General features: G+C 41.8%; 1 long non-coding RNA gene across 1 annotated transcript in view; it reads left to right on the top strand.

Moving 5' to 3' along the window:
- The window catches only part of LOC147376055 (uncharacterized), a 33285-nt gene extending 7885 nt beyond the window's left edge, over positions 1 to 25400 (top strand). Inside the window, exon 2 of the long non-coding RNA XR_015160687.1 lies at positions 25123 to 25400. This is a non-coding gene — a long non-coding RNA (uncharacterized LOC147376055). The remainder of the gene's footprint in view (positions 1 to 25122) is intronic.
- Positions 25401 to 25662: the final 262 nt, after the last annotated feature.

Below are 25662 nucleotides of genomic sequence, written 5' to 3'. Positions count from 1 at the left end.
TCAATTTCTCCTAGTGTCCAATTGTGGTAATAATCCTGAGTTCCTTGGTGGGAAGTAAAGGCTTTTATGACATTTAACTTATATGCAGAGTACATCATGAGAAACGCTGGGCTGGAAGAAGCACAAGCTGGAATCAAGATTGACAGGAGAAATATCAATAACCTCAGATGTGCAGATGACACTACCCTTATGGCAGAAAGTGAAGAGGAACTAAAAAGCCTCTTGATGAAGGTGAAAGAGGAGAGTGAAAAAGTTGGCTTAAAACTCAACATTCAGAAAACGAAGATCATGGCATCTGGTCCCATCACTTCATGGGAAATAGATGGGGAAACAGTGGAAACAGTGTCAGACTTTATTGTTTTGGGTTCCAAAATCACTGCAGATGGTGATTTCAGCCATGAAATTAAAAGACGCTTACTCCTTGGGAGGAAAGTTATGACCAACCTAGATAGCATATTCAAAAGCAGAGACATTACTTTGCCAACAAAGGTCCATCTAGTCAAGCCTATGGTTTTTCCAGTGGTCATGTATGGATGTGAGAGTTGGACTGTGAAGAAAGCTGAGCGCCGAAGAATTGATGCTTTTGAACTGTGGTGTTGGGGAAGACTCTTGAGAGTCCCTTGGACTACAAGGAAATCCAACCAGTCCATTCTGAAGGAGATCAGCCCTGGGATTTCTTTGGAAGGACTGATGCTAAAGCTGAAACTCCAGTACTTGGGCCACCTCATGCAAAGAGTTGACTCACTGGAAAAGACTCTGATGCTGGGAGGGATTGGGGGCAGGAGGAGAAGGGGAAGACAGAGGATGAGATGGCTGGATGGCATCACTGACTCGATGGACGTGAGTCTGAGTGAACTCCGGGAGTTGGTGATGGACAGGGAGGCCTGGCATGCTGCGATTCATGGGGTTGCAAAGAGTCGGACACGACTGAATGACTGAACTGAACTGAACTGAACTGATGACCTATTTCAACCCACTGCAAACCCTCTTAGGGGAAACCTAGGTTCATACCCTTGGAGGTACCTGGAAAGCCCAGAAACTTCAGGTGAACCTCTTGAAAAGTCCACTTAGGATGATTACCCAGTGAGTAAAATGATTTACTCACTTTTTGATCCTCAATTCCTGGAAACAGTGCCTGGGCCTGGGAGTTAATCAAATAAATGATCTTGATGTTGAGGAAATATCCAAAAGGGACTCATTGACCCATTTGGGTGGTCTCAGGAATATTAATAATCCACTTGAGACAGATGGTCTCCTACATGGATGCTAATGGAGATGAATGCTAGTTCTGCCCTGATCGCTGCCAGCTGAGCAGAAAATGCCATTAGGAATGGAGTGGGGGATACTCTCCAGTTATGGTGTGCGAGCTTCTCGTTGTGGCGGCTTCTCTTGTTGCAGAACGTGGGCTCTAGAGCGTGTGGGCTTCAGTAGCTGCAGTGCATGGGGTTGACTGCCCCACCACACGTGGAATCTTCCCAGGCCAGGGATCGAACCTGGGTCCCCTGCATTGGCAGGTGGATTCTTAATCATTGGACCACCAGGGAAGTCCTCTCCTCTAGTATTTATCAGCAGAACTGGTGGGCAGGATTAGGGAGGGAGCGGACTCAGCAAGAAAGCAGGGAGTTGGGTGTCTGATCCGGGACCTGACCCCACTCCCACCTCCCCCACTCTCTGCTTTCCTTTGATGCCAGGCTTTTTGAGACCCATCCTCACCTTCCGTCCTGCCGTCAATCATTATAGTCTCACTCCTGCCTCACTGTGCAGCTGTTCCCCTAGGGTTTCCAATGACCATCTTGTTGACAAACCATATGGTTGTGTCTGGGCCCTAACTGTGCTCCCTGTAGACACTGTTCTCCTTCCCTTGGTGTCTATGATGACATCATCCTTTCTTCATTGGTTTCCTGCCTCTCCTTCCCATTCTTCTCATGGCCATTTCTTTCTCTTCCCACTTTATACATTGCCCTGGGTGAGCCATCTAATCTGATGGTTCAGTTACCATCCTACTTGGATGAGCCTCAAATAAATGCATGACTCAAGCTCCAGACTCAGATAGGATAGGTGATCTCCATGGCATTCACCCTCCCTTCCTCCCAGTCACCTCATCCTCCTAATCATGAAGTGTTGTCTGTTCTGCTTCCCTAATCCACCCTGTGTCTCCACATTTCCTATCACTACCTTAGTTCAAGATGCCTTCACCTCTGCTATGGATCCGGGAAACAGCCTTCTGTCTGGGTTTCCTGTGTCTGCTCTGGCTCTTCCCCCTTCAATTTGTTTCTACCTGGCAACCATAGTGATTTTTTTCTAAAGTGAAAATTTGAACAGGTCACTTCTCTGCTTAAGTTCCTCTAGTATTCTCGCCTGGGAAATCCCACGGACAGAGGTACCTGGTGGGCTACAGTCTATGGGGTGGTAAGAGTTGGACATGGCTGAGTGAGTAACCCACCGCTGCTTGAGTTCCTAAAAAGTCACGAGTTTCCCATTACCTTCACGATAAAGTGCAAATGTGAGCATGACATCCCTTCTTGGTCCAGCCTCTGCTTACTTGCATTTTCAGCTCCAACTTTTGCTGCTGCCCTGGCCCCAGGCAGCATTAGACCTCTGTTGAACTACTTGAATTCCCTTACTTCATCACGATCTCTTTGGCCGCAGGACCTTTTGCTGTGCTGTTCTGCCTGCACTGCCTTTTCTTGCTTCTTCCAGTCCGGCTAACTACTCTTTCTTTAGGACTCTTCTCAGATGTCACTTCCTCCAGGAAGCTTTCTGTGATCTTTTAAGGCCAGATTTAGATGCTGTGTACCACACCCCCTACCCCACTCTATTTATTCTCAATACACAATACACTCTGTACTCCCATCCTTTTACTTGTATCTGTGTCTCCCATTACTTGAAAGTTCCTTGAAAGCAGGGACTCTTCCTGGTTCATGGGGTATTTGTAGTTCGTCACACAGTGTCTGCACATAGTGGGCATGAATAATATTTATCAAATGAAAGAGCAAGTGGTTTGTTAAAGCTTTGTCATAGCTTGCCTACTATTGTGGTTAAGAACAAGGACATTGATGCCAGCCCAGCTGGGAGAGGTTTGGGGGAGAAAGGATGCATTTGTATGTGTAGCTGAGTCTGTTCACTGGATTTACCACAACATTGTTAATCGGCTATACCGCAATGCAGAATAAAAAGTTTTGTTTTAAAAAATAAGTAAAAGAAGCCAAACATCTCTAGAACAACAACAGAAAAAGGACATTGAAGCCAGACTGCCTCGGTTCAAATCCTGGCTCAGACACTGACTCTCTGTGCGACCTTGGGCAAGTTACTCAACCTCACTATGTCTTGGCTTCATTATTTTAAAAATGTTTCTTAGCTCATAGAATTGCTTTCAGGGTTAAATAAGTTAATGTTTATATGCTTGATAAAAAGTGAGTAAATACCATATCAATAGAATAGCTTATTCTACTATATGACCACACATGGATAATTTTGAGAGTAAAAAAGATACTATTAATCATAACATTAGGACAAGTGTAAACAGGACTGTCCTATGCAAACAGGGACGTTTAGTCACCTTGCATACAAAGGCTCATTAGGTCAGTAAACAATGTCTTCATTTTTGTTGGTTTTGTTTCTCTGTCCATTGTCTTCTAGTGATTAGCAAACTCTTCCCACCATAAAAGCCTGTGTATTTATCTTCAGGGACAACAGGGAAAGGAAGGAGGGGGACAGTGTCCTAGGGGACAGAGTTTGTAGAGCAGCATTAAAGAAACGGAAATGAAGTGAAATTCATAGGGTGGGGGTGCAGGAGTGAAAGAGAACCTCCCCATATCCCACTGAGGCCTGTGGACTTGACAGAAGGTCTATGTGTTCTCCTGATGGCTGGTGTAATTTGAGGGGGTCCAGGAGAAGGCAATGGCACCCTACTCCAGTACTCTTGCCTGGAAAATCCCATGGATGGAGGAGCCTGGTAGGCTGCAGTCTATGGGGTTGCTAAGAGTCGGACACGACTGAGCGACTTCACTTTCACTTTTCACTTTCCTGCATTGGAGAAGGAAATGGCAACCTACTCCAGTGTTCTTGCCTGGAGAATCCCAGAGACGGGGGAGCCTGGTGGGCTGCCGTCTGTGGGGTTGCACAGTGTCGGACACGACTGAAGCGACTTAGTAGCCGCAGCAGCAGCAGCAGCCTTTCCCAGAGCCTTGTCTATGAGTGAGGCACTCTGCGCTGACCCTGCTTGACATGCATTTGCTGTTTGCTCCCTGAGTTTGCTGTTTTCTCTCAAACTGTTTCAGAAGCATGTGGTTCCATTTGCTTCCCCTACAGGGAGGTGTTTTTATTTTTATTTTTATTACCTTGATGTAGCTGTTTTTATGAACTGGGATAAACACCTGGTGGGCAGGAGTTTTATCTCATGGTCTTTCCAATTTGAATTCCATTATTTCTTCTGCTTACCTGGGGAGGGGAAAATATATTTTCTAAACACAGTGTTCCTTTTTCTAGTTTCCCTGACAGATGCATCATCAGATAACAGCACCTCTGCAGATGAGAGCATTTGCCTGGAGTACCAATGGCACACAGTCCTCTTGGTGACTGTGGTGCTCGAGGATGCGGGGAGGGGAGAACATCTTTCCTTATCTTGAAATACAGCCTGTCAGTCTGAGGAGGTGCCATTCAGAAATGTGTGCCACCTCCAGTCTCCCTCCCTCTCCCTCTAGGGTGCGAGTGGAGGTGGTAGTGGGGAGTGGGAAGAGAAGGCGCTAACATTTAGTGACACTTTCTATGTTCCAGGCAGTGGTACCTTCCATTTCATTTAATACTCAGAGCAACCTCAAAATAGATATTAGTCTTTCTCCTTCATGGATAAGGAAAGTGAAATTCAAAGAATAAAAAGAACATGCTAAAGATATATCAGCAGTAGGTAGGGATTTGAATCTGCCTCTATCTGATTCCAAATGCATACCTTTAATATTTAATGCCTACGAGGCCCCGAGAGCATGAGAATTTGCTTAGTGTCTCACAGTCAGCCAAGAAGAAGGTTATATCTTTCTAGCTTCCCAGTGGGAGGGAAAGGCAGGATTAGGCAAAACATCTTGGTTGTGTGCTTAATTAATATAGAAGAGGGAGATCTGGAGGAGTTTTTGACTGTTAGTAATTCCATCTTTCATTCATTCAGCATATTCAGTGCTTACTGTGTGTCCAGCAGTGTATCACCTTATTTGAAGAATATAGTAGAACTGCCCAGGTGGCGCTAGTGGTCAAGAACCCACCTGCCGATGCAGGAGACATAAGAGACGTGGGTTCAATCCCTGGGTCGAGAAGATTCCCCTGGAGGAGGGCACAGCAACCCACTCCAGTATTCTTGCCTGGAGAATCCCATTGATAGAGGAGCCTCGTGGGCTATAGTCCGTAGGTTCGCAAAGAGTTGGACACAACTGAAAAAAATTAGCATGCAGCAGAACACAACATTGTAAAATCAACTATATGTCAATAAAATAAATTAAAAAAGAATATAGTTGAAAAGGCAGTCTTGAGGTTATGTGTAGCAATCTTAGTTTTGGACATGTTGAGCTTAAGATATAGGTTTTTTTATTAAGTATTTGGATATACCTGTCTGGGGTCCTGGGGAGAAGTCTGTGCAAGAAATATAGACTTGAGAATGATCATAAAATAAGTGGTAGTTATACCATTAGCGGACACGACTGAGCAACTTCACTTTCACTTTTCACTTTCATGCATTGGAAAAGGAAATGACAACCCACTCCAGTGTTCTTGCTTGGAGAATCCCAGGGACAGAGGAGCCTGGTAGGAGGCCGTCTGTGGGGTCGCACAGAGTTGGACACAACTGAAGCGACTTAGCAGCAGCAGCAGCAGCAGCAGCATACCATTAGCAGTGAGGGAACTAACTAGGGTTATGTAAGAGACAAGGGCATGGAATGGAGGATGGAGCCATGAGGTAATCTGCATTTCAAAGGCAAACCAAATGAAGAGTTCACAAAGAAGATTCAGTAGGACTATTCAGAAATGTAAGCAGAGAATCAGGAGAGAGATGAATTTAGTTAGATTTTGTTTTTCTATTTCCTTTTAAAAAGAAACTACCTATTGAGGTGTAATTTACATACGACCAATGCACTCATTTAGCACGTACAGTTCCCAGATATATGCCACCATCAGATGCTACCACATCAGCAAACAACAGAGTGTTCTGGTGAAATTTTGACAAATGTAAACATTCATGGGACCTCTACCCCAGTCAGCATATCGAATATTTCCATCCTATTAAGATTCCCTTGTGTCCCTCCCCAGTTATTCCCCTGCACTCCCTGTTCTAAGCGACCACTGGTCTGGTTTCTATTATCATAGATTAGTTTTGCCTATTTTAGAATTTCATTCAATGCAGTCACACAGTATCTGCTTAAACTTTTTTTTTAATTTAAAAATTCTTTATTTATTTAGCTATGCTGAGTCTTAGTTGTGGCATAAGGGATCTTTAATTTCATTTGCCATGATGTGGGTGATCTTTAGTTGTAGTTTGTGGGATCCAGTTCCTTGACCAGGGATCGAACCCCAGTCCCCTGCCTTGGAAGCCTGGAGTCTTAGCCTCTGGACCACCAGGAAAGTCCCAGTACCTACTTTTTTGTATCCTGTTTCATCAGTGTTGCTGCAGTAACTTGTTCCTGTCTATTTCTAAAGTAAAATTTCACTGTATGAATATACCATCATTTGTTTTTCCACTCACCTGCTGGTGGAAATTTGAGTTATTTCTAGTTTGAGACTATTATGAATGAAGTGCTATGAATATTTGTGTACAAGCTTTTGTGTGTAAATATATATATATACACATACAAAATGTATATATATATATATATATTTATATATGTATATATATATTTTTCACTTGTATATATATATATATTTTTCACTGTCAAGTGTCTAGTGTATGTTTAAGAGAAATTACCTACTTCTTTCCTGAGTGGCTATATCATTTTACTCTTTAATCAGTAATATATGAGATTTCTAGATGCTCCATACTCTTACCACAATTGGTATTGTTACTATATTTAATTTTTAACAACTCTATTAAGTGTGTAGTAGTACCTACCTGTGGTTTTAATTTGTACTTTTCTGATAACTAATGATTGAATATCTTATGTGCTTCTTGGCCATCCTTTGGGTCTACTTCTGGTCTATTTCATTTGTGTATTTGTCTATTTTAATGCTAATATCATATTATTTTGATTTTTATACTTATAATAAATCTTCAAGCCAAGTTATTTAAGTCTTCCAACTTCTTTTTAAGTAATGGTTTTGGCTATTTTAGATCCTTTGAACCTTCACATAAAATTTAAAATTACTTATTAATTTCTACAAAATAGAGCCTCCTGGTATCTTTATTGGAATTATATTGAATCTATCATTTTGGGGAAAGTTGACAGTGATATTGTACCTTTCAGTCCATCCTTTAGGTGTTTAATTTCTCTCAATAATGTTTTCTAGTTTTCCATATATGAATTTTACATATATTTTGTTAAATTTATACCTTCACACTTTATGCTTTGATGAAATTTTATGAAGTGTCTTAGATTCGTGTTTCTTGTGCTTGAGGTTCACTAAGATTTTTGAGTCTGTGGAATTATTTTCATAAATTTTTGAAAAATTTTGGTTATAATTTCTTCAATTTTTTTTTCTGACTTCTCTTGTCTTTTTTCTTTTGGGGTCCAACTGCATATGTAATAGGTTATTTGAAGTTGTCTCACTAATACTCTGGCGGTTTTTTAAAATCTATTTTCTTTTTGTGTTTATTTTGTATAATTTTCTGTTGCTCTTTCTTGAAGTTCACTAATCTTTAATTTTTCAGTGTCTAATATGCTGTTATTCATCTCAATCATTTTCATTTTTATCTTTAGAAGTTCTGTTTGAGTCTTTTATATATTTCATGCTTTCACTTAATATGCTTAATCTTTCCTTCACCTTCCTTAATATATGGAATATAGTTTTACCAATTGTAATGTCTTTGTCTACTAAGTCTATCATCTATGTCAGTTTTCACTGATGAATTTTTATTTATGAATCTTTATTATGGATTGAATTTTCCTGCTTATTTGTATCTTATAATTTTTTATTGGCTTCCAGACATTGTGTATTTTACCTTGTTGGATACTGGATGTTTTTGTATTCCTACAACTATAATTGAGCTTTATTCTGTGATATAGTTTTTTGGAAATTATTTGGTCCTTTTTAGGTTTGCTTTGATAGGCATGACCAGAGCTGTTTTTAATCCACAGCTAATACTGCCCACAACTGAAGCAACAGGCTTGTGGATGTTCTACCTGATGACCTGTAAATTAGGGAGTTTTCCATTCGTTTTGGGATGAAGCCTGAGGCCTGTCCCCACCCTCGCTCCTTTCAGGTGCTTTCTTTTCCTTCAGCGTTGAGTAGTTTCCTCATATGAATGTACTGACCAGCACCAGGCCAAAGACTTGAGGGAGGCCGTTTGTAGATCTCTGGGAGTCTCTTTGGGTGCAGCGCCCTCCTCTCTGATGCTCTTCCTTGTGAATTCTAGCTGCATCGATCGATCGTCTTGGATTCTTCGCATAATCTCCTAAATCGAAGGAGACTTTTGGGCTATGTCTGGGTTTCCCCTTCTAGCGCTAAAACTTGGAAACCCACTCCTGTCACTGACTGAGGACATCATAGGGCTCATTTTGTTTTTTCTTTCTCTCTCTTAAGGACCACTGCCTGTGCTGTCTGATCCCTAGTGTCTGAAAACTGTCGTTTCATATATTTTGTCTAGTGTTTTAGGTATTTCAGGTAGGAGAATAAATGTTGTCTTTGTTACTCCATCTTGATCAGAATTAGAAGTCTTGATGCTAATTTAAATGGCATTAAAATTAAAAATTTTGTTTTCAATTTTTTTATAGTCTAGAGAAAAACTATTGATTTTTTATATTTGACCTTGTATCATGTAATCTTGCTCAATTCACTTATTAGTTTTCACATTTTGAAGTGTAGATTCCTTAAGAATTTCTATATACACAATCATGTCATCTGTGAATAGAGAAAATTTTACTTCCTCCTTTGCAGACTGTGTGTTCTCTCTCTTCCCCCACAACAACCTCCTATTGCTATCCTAGGAATTCTATTACAATGAGTATGACTGGTATAATTTCTTCCTTCTGTGAAGCTGTTTGACCTGGTGCTTCCTTTGTGGAAAGTTTTTAAACTAAAAAATCAATTTATTTAATAGATAAAGGACTATTTAGATTTTCTATTTCTTTTGTGTCACCTTCAGTAATTTGTCTCTCAAATAGTTTGCATACTTCATATCCCCCGTTTTCAGATTTATTGAGGTTAATTGACAAATAAAATTGTAAGGTATTTCATATCATTTTACTATCTATAAAATTTTCAGTGGTTTCCTCTATTATTCCTGATATTAGCAATTTGTGCTTCTTTTTATCTTAATTTATCTACATAGAGATTAACTAGCATTTGCTATATTGCCAAATTCTACAATCTCAACGACTTACAACAGCGTACATTTATTTCAAGTTTATGGCTTTGTAAGATATGCACATGACACCACCCTTATGGCAAAAAGTGAAGAGGAACTAAAAAGCCTCTTGATGAAAGTGAAAGAGGAGAGTGAAAAGGTTGGCTTAAAGCTCAACATTCAGAAAACGAAGGTCATGGCATCTGGTCCCATCACTTCATGGCAAATAGATGGGGAAACAGTGACAAACTTTATTTTTTGGGGGGGGGGCTCCAAAATCACTGCAGATGGTGACTGCAGCCATGAAATTAAAAAACGCTTACTCCTTGGAAGGAAAGTTATGACCAACCTAGATAGCATATTCAAAAGCAGAGACATTACTTTGCCAACAAAGGTCCGTCTAGTCAAGCCTATGGTTTTTCCAGTGGTCATGTATGGATATGAAAGTTGGACTGTGAAGAAAGCTGAGTGCCGAAGAATTGATGCTTTTGAACTGTGGTGTTGGAGAAGACTCTTGAGAGTCCCTTGGACTGCAAGGAGATCCAACCAGTCCATTCTGAAGGAGCTCAGCCCTGGGATTTCTTTGGAAGGAATGATGCTGAAGCTGAAACTCCAGTACTTTGGCCACCTCATGCGAAGAGTTGACTCATTGGAAAAGACTCTGATGTTGGGAGGGATTGGGGCAGGAGGAAAAGGGGACGACAGAGGATGAGATGGCTGGATGGCATCACTGACCTGATGGACGTGAGTTTGAGTGAACTCTGGGAGTTGGTGATGGACAGGGAGGCCTGGTGTGCTGTGATTCATGGGGTCGCAAAGAGTCGGACATGACTGAGCGACTGAACTGAACTGAACTGAACTGAAGCTGGCTCTGGCAGCTCAGATCCAGGCTGTGGATTGTGTTCATGTCTACTCCATGTGTTTCTCATTCTGGGCTCAAGCTGATGGAGAAGAGGCTACCTTGGGCATTTTCTTTGTATGGCTGAGGGCTGGAGTGCGAGAGGGCAAATAGAAGAGTCTGTCTTTGAACTGACCAATTGTCAGTTCAATTCACACGTCATTGGCCAGTGCAAGTCCACGGCCAAGCCCACAGTAAAGCGGAGCAGGGAAGTATACTCTACCCACAGTGAACCATGGCAAAGTTGGAAGCAGGGAAAATTTTGAGCCAATAATATAATCTACCATAAAGAATGTCACAGAATGTAAGGAAAGAGAGAATTGTAACCAAAGTAAAGTGCTTAGATGTTAAATTAAAAAGGATAAGAAAAAAAAAATACCCTCTCAGTTTCATCAATGAGTTTGGCTGTAGAAATTTCTGTGAATAGTGGTAGTTGGAGCCAGGTTAGTATTATTGCCTGGAGAATCCCATGGACAGAGCCTGGTGGGCTATGTTCCACAGGGTTGCAAAGAGTTGGACACTACTGAAGCAATTCAGTACGCACGCGTGTAGTAGAAAAAGGAGTGAAAGGAATACGAAAGAGAGAAAACAATGAGTGCGGACTATATTTTCTAGAAGCTTCACTTAGAAGGAAGTGAGAAAGATTGTCATAACTAGTGGGGAGCATAGTGACTGGAGATGCGCGTGTGTATGTTTAGTTGGTAATACTTGCACATGTTCATAGGCTGAGTGAAAGAAGCTGGTAAAGCAAGGGAAGTGGAAGACACCAATTATTAATATGTCACTTACCAAACTATTGCTTCTCTGCTCCAGATTCACTCTTCATTGCCTGCTCTGTGGAAATGGAGCTGGACCTTATGATTAATACAAGCCTTTCTCCTTTGTCAGCTGGCATAAGGTTAAGATAGGTCAGGAGAGGGCACGGAGGGCATAGCTGGAGGAAAGGGCTTCTCTACCTGGTTCCTGTGTCCTCTTTGCAGGCTCTTGCAGCAGAGCACAGCAACGTAAGGGGACCAGCTATGAGAGTGGTCTCCAGCCACATACACAGGGTAGCCAGTAGTACACGGCCTCTCCCTGTGGGCAGCTTCCTCAGCATATCAGAGTGTGGCTTTCTAGGGCACCATCGTTACAAGCATTTTCCTAGCACACTTTGCAGGGCAACACCTTCCTAGGGATGTCCTTTGGCACTGTGGATGGCTTCCTGGGCAGTGTGTGGTGGGTGGCCTTGCAAGGTCTACAGCACAGACCTTCTATGTTGATGGCTTTCTCAGCTACCCCAGAGGGTGGCTTCTTGGTGAGTTCTGTTGGCACAACATCTCTGCCATCCAGTGGGTCAAAGCCTCACTCTTTCCAGCATATGTTAGACATCAGCTGAGAGGGCAGGGCCTCTTCAGATTTTCTGTCTCAGTCCTAGAGGTAGAGGCTGTTCCCTATATTGGGTATTTGTATATCTTATTGAGTTCTTTCTTTCTCTTTAGAAGGTAAAATCTTGTTATAGCTAGTAATTCTTTAAGTTAAAATCCCTCTGTTTAAATTAGGGTTTGTATTCTGTCTCCTGTAGTCATGTATAGATGTGAGAGTTGGACCATGAAGAAGGCTGAGTGCTGAAGAATTGATGCTTTCAAACTGTGGTGTTGAAGAAGACGCTTGAGAGTCCTTTGGACAGCAAGGAGATCAAACCAGTCAATCCTAAAGGAAATCAACCCTGAATATTCATTGGAAGGATTGATGCTAAAGCTCAAACTCCAATACGTTGGCCACCTGATGTGAAGAGCTAACTCATTGGAAAAGACCCTGATGCTAGGAAAGATTGAGGGCAGGAGGAGAAGAGGGTGACAGAGGATGGGATGGTTGGATGGCATCACCAGCTCAATGGATGTGAGTTTGTGCGAACTCTGGGAGACAGTGAAGGACAGGGAAGCCTGGTGTGTGGCAGTCCATGGGGTTGCAAAGAGTCAGACATGACTTAGTGACTGAACAATAACAACAACAACATTCTGTCTTCCGAGCGACTCTGACTGAGATGCTGATAAAAGAAGGGAATAGAAATAGAGGTGTGGTGGGGGCGGGGGACAGGAGGGAATTTAGGCCCAGGTAGAAAGGCTGACTCTGAACAGGGAGAGGAGCAACCTCTGACCTGGAGACCCCAAGGAAGGCTATGTGGCAGGTAATCAGAATTCGTTTATGAGAGGAGGGTGAGAATCTGAGGAAGTTTTTGGCTCTAATTTTTCAGTGAAATAGGAGGACAGGCTATCTGCTGAGGCCTTGGGGAGAGTGAGATAGATTTGTAATGGTCCTTGAAGAACCTTCCAGAAGACCAATGTGTGCCAGAGTAGACAATTTTCCTCACCAGGACCCATAAGTCCAGGCTTAAGGGCAGATCAGGCAGCTGTGAGATTGACTCAGGGTCAGGCCTTGGGATTAGAAGGAAAAGGGAGTAAGGGGGCTCAAGAGGCTGACGAGAAATCACTCAGCTTGGTTTTCCAAGTACTGAGCCCTGGGCTTGAGGGAGGAGGGAAGATGAACTGTGAGGCAAAAACGGGGTTACAGTGCTAGAACTCAGTGAGGTCAGGGAGTTGCTAAGTGGGAGGAGCAGAGTAAAGTTGGAGGGACTGTGGTCCACAGGGGACACTGAAGTGTAAATTCGGAGAGATGGAGCCTGCTAGTAATGGTCCAGTTGTGGCCTTGAAAAGCATGGCTGAGAGCAGCATAGAAAGTTGTCTGAAGTGATTAGGATAAAGTTAGGGGGAGGTTAGCGTGTCGAATGCATGGGTGTGAGCAATTTGCCTCAGGCCCTTGGTGGGAGCTGATGTGTAGGGGTAAGTAGAGAGAGTCCTCAGCTGGCATGGGCCAGGGTCAGTGATGGCAAGGCAAGAAGTAGGGGGCAATGAGCACTTCAGTCTGATGAAGGCTTTACATGAGGGTAGAAAAGTCAGTGTGAAACTGCCGGCGAGGCGATGGCAGCTGGGAGACTGCTGACCCCAAGTGCACCCTTCTTGGCTGGAAAATGGAACTCATGTGGGGGTGGGGGAGCTGCCTCCACGCAAGAGGGCTGCAAGGGAACTAATGTCCTTGGGGAATGGCCAGGTTTTAGTTACAATGAGGGGGAGGATATAGTGAAAGTTCTTGGAGTGTGTTATGGATGTAGAATTTGTTTTCAGTAGAATGAGGGTTACCAAGAACACAGGGAAAAATATTCAGAAGGAAAACAGTGACAGGGAGGAGGAAAGGAAGAAGGTGATGAGTGGCTCAGCAAAGAGACTTAAAGTGCAGTAACTGGGTGTTCACCCCTGTTTCACAGTACCAGGCACATTGTAGGGGCTCAACTAACATATCTGAGTGAGTAATCGAATAAATGAATGAATGAATAAAGTCTGTTCCCTGCAGCTGCTTACTTTGATTTTCTGGAGCTTAGTTCCTTCATTTGTTTACTGAGAATGCTGCTGCTTTTATCCTCGGAGTTCTCAGATTTATAGCAGTTTCCTCTCCAAAGTCCCAGTTCTTTCCATCTGACAGAGTGGGTGTCTTACTCTTTTCCATTTCACCCCGGGAGGGCGGGAAAGTCAGGGTGACTCCTCCTCTGGTTACAACTTGGGAGAAACTGAAGTTTAGAGAGAATAAAGAGTTCACTCATTATCCTAGGTGAAGATTTACAGTAAGACTGGGAAAGCGATGCTTCCCTGGTGGCTCAGCTGGTAAAGAATCCGCCTGCAATGTGGGAGACCAGGGTTCGATTCCTGGGTTGGGAAGATACCCTGGAGAAGGGAATGGCAAACCCACTCCATTACTCTTGCCTGGAGAATTCCATGGAGAGAGGAGTCTGGCAGGCTACAGTTGATGGAGTCGCAAAGAGTTGGATATGACTGAGTGACTAATACACTAGGTGGGAAATACGGGTACTTCCCTTCATTCCAGCCTGTTCTGTGGCCCTCGAGGCAGACCTGGGGGTAGGGACTGGCGTACAAGATTCACAGAGAATGGTATCCTGTGGATGGTCAGGATCTGTGCAAGGCAGCGTCCAGCAGGTGGGGGTGTGGAGCTGCAGAAGGCTGCCAGCCTTGAGCTGGAGAGGCTTAGACTGGGAGAGGCTTTTCCAGGTTGTCCTTGCAGTCTGTGCAGCCAAACTTGGGATAGTGTCTTTGGCTGCCCCCTCACTCTCCAACCAGTACTCCAGAGGTTAGGGGCAGGAAGCAACAGGAGATACAAACGTCCTGTCTCTTTTTTTCCTCTTTGCCCTCAAAAGCAAAAGGTCTTGATGATGGTGAATGTAACCTAATGGAGAGTGCACAGCATTGCTGCTGCTGCTGCTAAGTTGCTTCAGTTGTGACCAACTCTGTGTGACCCTGTCCCTGGGATTCTCCAGGTGAGAACACTGGAGCACAGCATTAGGGAGTCCTAAATCCCAGCACACACACATTCTAGCCATGCATGCAGGCCACTTGCCAGAAATCTACAAGTGAGTGATCATGGTGTCTGTTCCACCTCCTTCTTGAGCTTTTGTCCTAAAATATATGTGGCAGTCTTGGTAGAGACTTAAAATACAAAAATTTATTATTAATGGTTAGTTAACAGGTGGTGCTAGTGGTAAACAACCCGCCTGCCAATGCAGGAGACAAAAGAGATGAGGGGTTAGATCCCTAGGTCGGGAAGATCCCCTGGAGGAGAGCATGCCAGCCCACTCCAGTATTCTTGCCTGAAGAATCCCATGGACAGAGAAGCCTGATGGGCTATAGTCCATAGGGTCACAAAGAGTCAGACATGACTGATGTGACTTAGCATGCATGCAGTGGGTAGTTAAGAGTGAAAATATGCTCCTTGATCTCTTCTAGAGAAGGGAAGAGGAATTCTGGGGAAGGTTTGGGCTGAAGATTTTACTATATGCAGAAGAACTGGCCCTTTTGACTATATGTTTTCACCTCTGTGAGGTCATGGAGTAGAGGGGTAAGAACGTCAGCACAACATTGTAGGGAGGTTGTAAGCACTCAGAAAATAGAGGCCAGAAAAAAGAGCATTATGAACTACTAAGAATCTACTATGTTTGAAGCATATTCCATGTGTTGTGATTTAATCATCACAGCAGTGCAGTTAGGATAGATGTAATGATCAACTCTAACTAGACATGTAACTTCAGGATCTGAGAGGTTAAATGATAGCAGAAGGTTACACAGATGATAAGCAGTGATGGCAGGACTTGAACCCAGGTCTGCTTGGCTGTGAGAGCCCCTGGCTTTCCCACTATAAATGTATGGCCTTGTTCTTTACTAAATCTCCAAATGCCTTCTAAGGGCCTCTCTTAAGCTGGTTACTTATGAATCACTCAGGGGAATTATTAAAATGTATATTCTTGAGTCCTACCCCAGGAAGAACATCACCAATGATTCAGGTTTTTCCTTCTCTTTCTCTTTTCTGTCTCTGTCCCCCTCCATTTCTTTAGTTGCTAATGGGTCACAGTAATGAGTACTTCTATCTCTTTAACACCTTATACTTCATACCTTCTCTTGAAACTGCTAGCAAAAGCAAATCACCTTGTCCAGTCAGGGACCACTAAGTCTCTTCACCAACCAGCAGCTCCCTTTTCTACCAGTAGTACACTTTAATGCACCTTATTCTGCGGGAGGTTCAGGAACCACCTCTGGGCATGGTCCAGTCCTGGGGAGAGTCTTCTATGTGGGGAGGATCAAGCTCTGGGAGGGAAATAGAAGTAGAAAGCAGGTGGATTCCTGGGGTTTTCTTCACCTAATAGTAAGTATTTAGTGAGTACTGTGTGGTAGGCACTGGGCAAGGTGTTGGGGATGGAGCAATGCTGCAAACAGATGAAGTCTCTCATTTCATGAGTTTTATTTATTTATGTTTGTGCCATGCAGCATGAGGATCCTAGATCCCTGACCAGGGCTCGAACCTGTACCCTCTGCAGTAGAAGCATGGAATCCTAACCACTGGATCATCAGGGAAGTCCCACATGAGTTTTAGATAGGTGGAGAGAGAAGACCTCTCTTAAGAGGTGGCATTGAGCTGAGGCCTATATGAAGTGAGAGTGGACCATGAATTTCTGAGGAAAAGCATACCAAGCAGAGGGAACAGAGAATGCAAAGACCACAAACAGCGGTCCTTTGGATGTGTTTGAAGGACTGCCAGAAAGCCAGTATCCAGCAAGAAGCCTGGAATGGAGTGTGCAGAGAGGAGCAAGGTGGGAGATGAGATGGGAGAGAGAGCGCAGGTTGGAGTATGTATGGCCTTGTAGGCCATTGTGGGAGTTTTGGGTTTTGTTCCAAATCAGATCGAGAGCCATTGGAGAGTTTTGTGCAGGTGTGTGACATGATTTAATTTAGGCTTTAATAGGGTCCCTTGGGGTGCTGGGTTGAGAATAAACTCTAGAGGGGCAGGGGTGCTAGGTGAATCCCAAGGCAGCACTGTTCTCATCAAAGACCATTTTATTCCTGGTCTCATCTTCCTACCATGATGGTCAAATGGGGAACACAGGCCAGCTAGGATCCTCTACCATCCTTTCTGTTCCTCCTGCCCCTCCCCAGTCATGGCACCATGGTCCTCATGGTTACAAATCGGGAACAGTGGAGAACACAACAGGGATACTGACCAAATTAGTGCTGGATACGGGATACATCCATCACGAGCTGGATACTGGAGAAACCAGAATTTTGGCTTCAGGCACAAAGGGGCAGAACCATAACTCACCCACTTGCTGAGTCATCCACTCATTCTTTTAACTCTTGTTGAGTGCACACTGGAGAACTAGAAAAATTTTAAAAAGTCCCTAATAAACTGCTCCAGAGGAAACCCTCAAATTAATTATTAACATTTATTGAGCTCTTTTTGATGGGTCAGATACTGACTCAAGTGTTTTTTATATATTGTCATGCTGAATCATTTAAATCAACTCTATTAGGCAGGTACTATTTTACTTGCCATTTAAAGATGGAGAAATCGAGGCACACAGAGTTTAAGTAACCTGTTCAAGGTCACCCAGCTATGAGGTGAACTGAGGTTTGAGCCCAGACAATCCAGCTCTAAATTCCAGACTACTGTACTTCTCAGACTAGAGGGGAGGCAGCTAAACTCATACTTATAATGCAGTGTGATGAGTACTTAGCAGAGCTACTGGGAGCTTTTGACATTATTGAGGGACAAGGCCCAAAGCCTTTTCAAATTTCCAATCCTGTTAATGCCACTGTAGTGCGTAACTTCTTCCCATAAAATGCTGTAAAGTACAACTAAGATATTTAAGTGATGCTTCCAGATTCTTAATAAAAGATTAAAGTAATTTATAAAGCCATTTTCTGGCTAAGAACCATGCCTTTCTTGGACTGCTTCACTCACTCATCATTTCCATCACAAGCTGATAGCTTTTTTTTTTTTCCAGGCAGTCCATTCTACATAAAGGGGAAAAAAGCTTTTATAAAAAGCAGTGGCCAACCAAGCTGGGTTGGGCTAAGGCCTGGAGGTGGGTGGGGGTTTGGCTCAGCCATTATCTCCTCCTCTGTAGGGACATCACAACTGGCTGGAATTAAATTTGTGTCTCAGTAAAATGACCAATCAGTGCAAGTGGTGGACATTTAAGATTTGGGGGGAAGAGTTGAAACCACGAGTCTTACATGCTAGACCAAGGGGATATATTACTGGATTCTCAGGTGCTAGGAGAGTGCAGACTGGAGAAGACAAGGAAAGTTTCAAGGAGTAGATGAGATTTTAGCTGGGCATGAAAAATGTGTTGATGTTCACGGTGAGGGAAGGGTGTTCTAAGGGAAGATTTTGTGTAAAGGGCCTGGGACAGGGTCAGCTTTCTGGGCCTTCTGGGGTCATTCCATCCTAAGGCACTTAAAGTCTTGGGGGCAGAATCTAAATGGGACTTTTCCCACTTGTCGGATATTATACAATAAATTATATATTCACTCATGAATGCTCTTTCTTTCTCTAGCTTTACTGAGTTCTAATCAACTTATGATAAACTGCACATACTTAAAGTTTACAATTTATAAGTTTTTAAAAAGGCTAATAATTATTTTCTTGAAGTATAGTTGATTTACAGCATTGTGCTAGTTTCAGGTGTACAATAAGGTGATTCTGTTATACACATACATATACTATTTTTCCAGATTCTTTCCCCTTGTATGTTATTATTAACATACAATTTTGAGTATAGTTCTTTGTGCTATACAGTAGGTCCTTATTGGTTATCTATTTTATATATGGGAGTGTACCCGTTAATTCATGTTAATTCCAACCTCCTAGTTTATCTCTCCCACACCTTCATTAGCTTAACATGCCTATGAAACCATCACCACAGTTAAGATAGGGGACACATCCATCACTGAAAGTTTCCTTGTCCCCTTTGTGTTCTCTCTTTTCCACCCTCTCTTGCCTTCTTCTCTTCTTGCTTCTGGCAGCCACTAATCTGCTTTCTGTTATTATAGGTCAGTTTGATATTATAGATCAATTTCTAAAATTTTATGTAAATAGAGTCATACAGTATATATCCCTTTTTGTCTGACTTCTTTCACTGAATATAAGTATTGGGTTGGCTAAGATGTTATAGAAAAACCCAAACAAACTTTTTGGTGCACTCAGTATTTTGAGAATCATCCATACAGTTTTGTGTATCAATAGCTCATGCTTTTTCACTGCCAAGTAATACTCCATTGTATGAATAGACACCATTTGTTTCTCCATTCTACCAATGATAAGCATATGGGTTGTTTCCAATTTGGGGCTATTACAAATAAAGTTGCTATGAACATTTTTAAACAAGTCTTTTATGGACTTATTCTGTCTTTTCTCTTGGGGAACTATCTTGAAGTATGGTAGGAATATATTTAACTAAAAAAACAAAAACCTGCCAGACAGACTTCTAAAATGGTTAAACCATGAAAGTTTCAGCTGTTATGCATCCTTGCCAACACTTGTATGGCCATCTTTTACATTTTAGCCATTCTAATAGATACATGGTGGTACCCTTATGATTTTTAAATTTGTGTTTCCTAATGGTTAATTATGCTGAGCATCTTTTCATGTACTTATTTTCCATCTGCCTATTTTTTTTGTTTTGTTGAAGTTCTGTTCAAATATTCAGTCTGTTTAAAAAATTTGTTGTTTGCTTCCTTATTGTTGAGTTTTTAAAGTTTGTTACATACTCTGGACACGAGTCCTTTATTAGATACATGTTCTACAAAGAGTTTATCCAAGTATATGGCTTGTTATTTTATTCTCTTAGCAATATCTTTCATAGATCAAAAATTTTAATTTGATAAAGTCCAATTTATCAGTTTTTTAAAAAATGGATTGTGCTTTTGGTGCCATTTTAAAAAACCTTTTACAGGTTCACAACAAATTAAAAGACGCTTACTCCTTGGAAGGAAAGTTATGACCAACCTAGATAGCATATTGAAAAGCAGAGACATTACTTTGCCAACAAAGGTCCGTCTAGTCAAGCCTATGGTTTTTCCAGTGGTCATGTATGGATGTGAGAGTTGGACTGTGAAGAAAGCTGAGCACCGAAGAATTGATGCTTTTGAACTGTGGTGTTGGAGAAGACTCTTGAGAGTCCCTTGGACTGCAAGGAGATCCAACCAGTCCATTCTGAAGGAGATCAGCCCTGGGATTTCTTTGGAAGGAATGATGCTAAAGCTGAAACTCCAGTACTTTGGCCACCTCACGCGAAGAGTTGACTCACTGGAAAAGACTCTGATGCTGGGAGGGATTGGGGGCAGGAGGAGAAGGGGACGACAGAGGATGAGATGGCTGGATGGCATCACTGACTCGACGGATGTGAGTCTGGGTGAACTCCGGGAGTTGGTGATGGACAGGGAGGCCTGGCATGCTGTGATTCATGGGGTTGCAAAGAGTCGGACACAACTGAGTGACTGAACTGAACTGAACAGGTTCACAACAGTTTTTTTCTGTTTTCTTTTTGTTTTTCAGTTTTACAGTTTTTAATCTCAAACAGTTTTAGGGTTCTTCTGGAGTTATGATTCACATATTGTAAAGCTTACTCTTTAAAAGTACACATTTCAGTGGTTTTTAGTGTATGTATAGAGTTATGCAACCATTGCTGCTGCTGCTGCTGCTGCTGCTAAGTCGAGTCAGTTGTGTCCGACTCTGTGCGACTCCATAGACGGCAACCCACCAGGCTCCCCAGTCCCTGGGATTCTCCAGGCAAGAACACTGGAGTTGGCCATTGCCACTACCTAATTCCACTAATTCCAGAACATTTTCATCACCCCATAAAGAAATCCTGTACTTGTTAAGCAGTCACTCTCCATTTCTCAACCGCCCCCCCCCCCCACCTCAACTGCCCCCGCCCAGCCCCTGGCAAACACTAATCTACTTTCTGTCTCTATAAAGTTGCTTATTCTGAATATATAAACTGATATACAATATAAGTCTGTTTATGACTTTTTCATATAGCACATTTTCAAGGTTCATCCATGTTGTAGCTTATATGAACACCTCAGTCATTTTCACAGCTAAATAGTATTCCATTGTATGGATATACTACAGGTTAGTTTATTCATTTTTCAATTGATGTGCATTTGGGTTCTTTTTGGCTTTAATGCTGCTATGAATATTTGTGTATGAGTTTTTTTTTTTTTTTTGCCTTACTATGCAACATATGGGATCTTAGTTCCCCAACCAGGGGTGGAATCTGCACCCTCTGCTGTGGAAACTCAAAGTCTTAATCACTGGACCACTGGGGAAGTCCCAAGGTTTTGTATAAATATGTTTTCCATTCTCTTGGATATATACTGAGGAGGTTAACTGCTCAGTCATCTGCTAATTTTATGTTTAACTTTCTAAGAAACTGATAAACATTTTCCAAAGTGGCTCTACTATTTTACACTCTTAGCGGCAATGCATAAGAGTTCCAATTTCTCAACGTCCTCTCCAATGCTTGTTACTGTTCTTCCTTTCTTTCTTTTCTTCCTCCCTCCCTCCTTCCTTTCTTCCTTTATTTCTCTCTCTCTCTCTTTTTAAATTATAACCATCCTAGTGAAGTAGTATGCCACTGGGGTTTTGGTTTACATGTTCTTAATGACTAATGATGTTGAACATTTTCATATATTTATCGACTATTTATATAATTTTGTTGGAGAAATATCTATTCAGATCTTATGCCAATTTTAATTGGATTATTTGTCTTTTTATTGTTGAGCTGTTAGAGTTCTTTATGTATTCTGGATACTAGTATCTTATCCAATATGTGCTTGCAAATATCTCTCCCATTTTGTGGGTTGTATTTTCACTTTCATAGTGATAGTGTCCCTGAGGCACAGAAGTTTTAAATTAAAAAAAAAAAGACTTCATTTTTATTCAGAACACTTTTAGGTTCACAGAAAAATTGAGAGGAAGATACAGAGTTCTCATATATTCCCTGCCCCTCCAAAAATGCACTATGCCCCAATTATCAACATCCCTCACTAGAGTGGTAAATTTATTATAATGGAGGAACCTATACTGATACATCATGATCACCAGAGTCCATAGTTTACATTAGGGTTCACTGTTCTATACAAACATATAATGATAATATCATATGGAGTACTTTTGCTACCCTAAAAATCCTTTATTTACCCCTCCTCACCTCTCACCCCTGGCAACCACTGATCTTTCTACTGTCTCCATCAGTTCAGTTCAGTTCAGTTGCTCAGTCGTGTCCAGCTTTTTGTGACTCCATGGACTGCAGCACGCCAGGCCTCTCTGTCCATCACCAACTCCTTGAGTTTACTCAAACTCATGTCCTTTGAGTCCGTGATGCCATCCAACCATCTCATTCTCTGTTGTCCCCTCTCCTCCCACCTTCAACCTTTATCAGCATCAGGGTCTTTTCCAATGAGTCAGTTCTTCACATTAGGTGGCCAAAGTATTGGAGTTTCAGCTTTAGCATCAGTCCTTCCAATGAATATTCAGGACTGATCTCCTTTAGGATGGACTGGTTGGATCTCCTTGCAGTCCAAGGGACTCTCAAGAGTCTTCCAACACCACAGTTCAAAAGCATCAATTCTTCGGTGCTCAGCTTTCTTCACAGTCCAACTCTCACATCCATACATGACCACTGAAAAAATCATAGCCTTGACTAGACGGACCTTAGTTGGCAAAGTAATATCTCTGCTTTTTAATATGCTGTCTAGGTTGGTCATAACTTTCCTTTCAAGGAGTAAGCGTCTTAATTTCATGGCTGCAGTCACCATCTGCAGTGATTTTGGAGCTCCCAAAAATAAAATCTGATGCTGTTTCCACTGTTTTCCCATCTATTTCCCATCAAGTGATGGGACCAGATGCCATGATCTTAGTTTTCTGAATGTTGAGTTTTAAGCCAACTTTTTCACTCTCCTCTTTCACTTTCATCAAGAGGCTCTTTAGTTCTTCTTCACTTTCTGCTATAAGGGTGGTGTCATCTGCATAGTTCTGCCTTTTCTATGATGTCATATACTTGGAATTGTATAGTATGTAGCTTTTTCATATTGGCTTATTTCACTTAGTAATATGAATTTAAAGTTTCTCCATGTGTTTCTTCATGGTTTGATAACTCATTTCTTTTTAGCATTGAAAAAGATTTCATTGTCTGACTGTACTACAGTTTATTTATCTGTTCACCTACTGAAAGACATTTTGGTTACTTCTAAGTGTTGGCAATTATAGATAAAGATACTATAAACATCTGTATGAAACTTTTTTTGTATGGACATAAGTTTCCAACTCCTTTGAGTAAATACCAAGAAGCACATTTGATAAATTGTATGGTAGTACAATGGCACCCCACTCCAGTACTCTTGCCTGGAAAATCCCATAGACGGAGGAGCCTGGTGGGCTGCAGTCCACGGGGTCGCTAAGAGTCGGACACAACTGAGCGACTTCACTTTCACTTTTCACTTTCCTGCATTGGAGAAGGAAATGGCAACCCACTCCAGTGTTCTTGCCTAGAGAATCCCAGGGATGGGGGAGCCTGGTGGCCTGCCGTTTATGGGGTTGTGCAGAGTTGGACTTGACTGAAGTGACTTAGCAGCAGCAGCAGCAGTATGTTCAGTTTTGTAAGGACCACCAAACTGGCTTCCAAAGTGGTAGGACCATTTTGCATTTCCACCAGCAATGAAAGAGAGTTGCTGTTGTCCTGCATCCTTGACAGCATTTGGTGGTGTCAATATTTTGGTTTTTGGCCATTCTAGGTGTGTGCTGTTACCTTTTTGTTGTTTTAATTTGCATTTTCCTGATGATATATCATGAGCATCTTTACATATGCTTATCTTCCAGCTGTATATCTTCTTTGTAGGGTGTGTTCAGGTCTTTGAATCATTTTGTAATCAAGTTATTTGTTTTCCTGTTGAGTTTTAAGAGTTCTTTGTACTTTTGGATAGCAGTTCTTTATATGTTTTTTTCTAGACATTTTCTCCTAGGCTGTGACTTGTCTTCTCATTTTTTTTGACATTGTCTTTCACAGGACAGGTATTTTCATTTTGAACTAAATTCAGCATATATATTATTTCTTTCATGGATCGTGCCTTTTATGCTGTATCTAAAAAGTCATTGCTATATCCAAGGTCATATAGGTTTTCTCCTACGTTATCTTCTAGGAGTTTTTTAGCTTTTTGCTTTACATTTAGGTCTATGATCCTTTTCTTTTTTGGAGAAGGAAATGGCAACCAACTCCAGTATTCTTGCCTGAAGAATTCCATGGACAGAGGAACCTGGTGGGCTGCAGTCCATGGGGTTGCAAGAGTTGGACACAACTGAGTGACTTTCACCTTCACTTCCTTTTCTTTTTGGCCATACAACTCTGCGTGTGGGATCCTAGTTCCCCAACCAAGGATTGAACCCACACTCCCTGCATTTGAAGTGCAGAGTCTTAACTACTGGAGCGCCAGGGACATTCCTATGATCCATTTTTGTTAATTTTTGTGAAGGGTATAAAGTCTATGTCTAGATTATTATTATTTTTGCCCATGAATACTTATTGTCTCAGCATCATTTGTTGAAGACTTCATTTGCTCCATTGTATTGCCTCTGCTTTCTGACAGATTAGTTGACTATATTTTTGTGAGTGTATTTCTGGGTTTTTCAATGTGTTCCTTGGATTTGTTTGCCTTTTTTTTTTTGGTCAGGGCCACATTGTCTTGGTTAGTGTAGCTTTGAGAAGTCTTGAAGTCAGGTAATATTAGTCCTTTGATTTTATTCTTCTCCTTCAGTGTTGTGTTGGCTATTCTGGGTCTTTTGCCTCTCCATATAACTTTTGTGATTAGTTTGTCAACACCACAAAATAATTGCTAGCATTATGATTGGGATTACATTGAATCAGTAGATCAAATTGGAAAGAACTAATATCCTGACAGTATTGTCTTCCTACTCATGAGAATGGGATTTATTAAGTAAATGGAACTCTCCATTTATTCAATTTTTCTTCGATATTTTTCATCTGAGTTTTGCAGTTTTCCTTTTATAGATTTTGTATGCACCTGTGAGACGGAGCACCACCCTATTGTCCCCCACCCCATGTCCTCTGCTTGCCTTTTGTCTGCGGAAAACTTTAGTCAAAGAGTAAGTTTAATCAGAGAAGTGAGACATGGGAAAACAGTCAAAGGAGACTAAATAATAATAATGTAGTCCTTAAGCACAGTCAAGAATCTGTAGTTCTTTCTCAAGGGCTAAAGATAATATTCTGAGCCATATCCTGTGAGCTGTCTGATAGATACCAAAACACCAGTTGGAGAAATTAACTACATGATGACCAAATTGTACCCAGGACATCCTGAGAACTGGATGCAAAGAAATGGGAACAAATGGGCCCTGCAACTGAAGATTAACTACACCTAGAAGAACCAAGATGCTGCTCAGACTACTGATGACAAATTTGAAGATGACTGTTAGAGATGACTCTGCTTTTCCTGCATGCAACTGTCCTCCACCCCCAATTCTGTCTATAAATGCTTTCACTCCCTGCTTGGCCTTTGGACAGATGTCCACCACCCTCCCACCCCAGTTGACAGCATCTGAAATAAAGCAAACTTTGCTTTCCACCAACCTGGCCTGTTTTTTGACTTTTGAGTGGCAAGCAGTGAGACCCCACACATACCATTTTGGTTGACGCTTGTATACCTATCTCATTTTTGGGTGGTACTAATGTAAATACATCATGTTTTTAATTTCAAATTCTACTTGTTCATTCCTGGTGTATAGGGAGGTGGCTGACTCTTACATACGAATTTTGTATCCTGCAACCTTGCTGTAATTACTAATTAGTTCCAGAAGGGTTTTTTTTTTTTTGGTCAGATCTTTCAGATTT

Source organism: Bos grunniens, chromosome 3, assembly GCF_055505025.1.
Source record: "Bos grunniens cultivar Pamir isolate PY7600 chromosome 3, Bosgru_T2T1.0, whole genome shotgun sequence".
Taxonomy (NCBI): Eukaryota; Metazoa; Chordata; class Mammalia; order Artiodactyla; family Bovidae; genus Bos; species Bos grunniens.
Note: the sequence above shows the minus strand (reverse complement) of the source record. Positions and strands in the feature narration are given on the sequence as shown.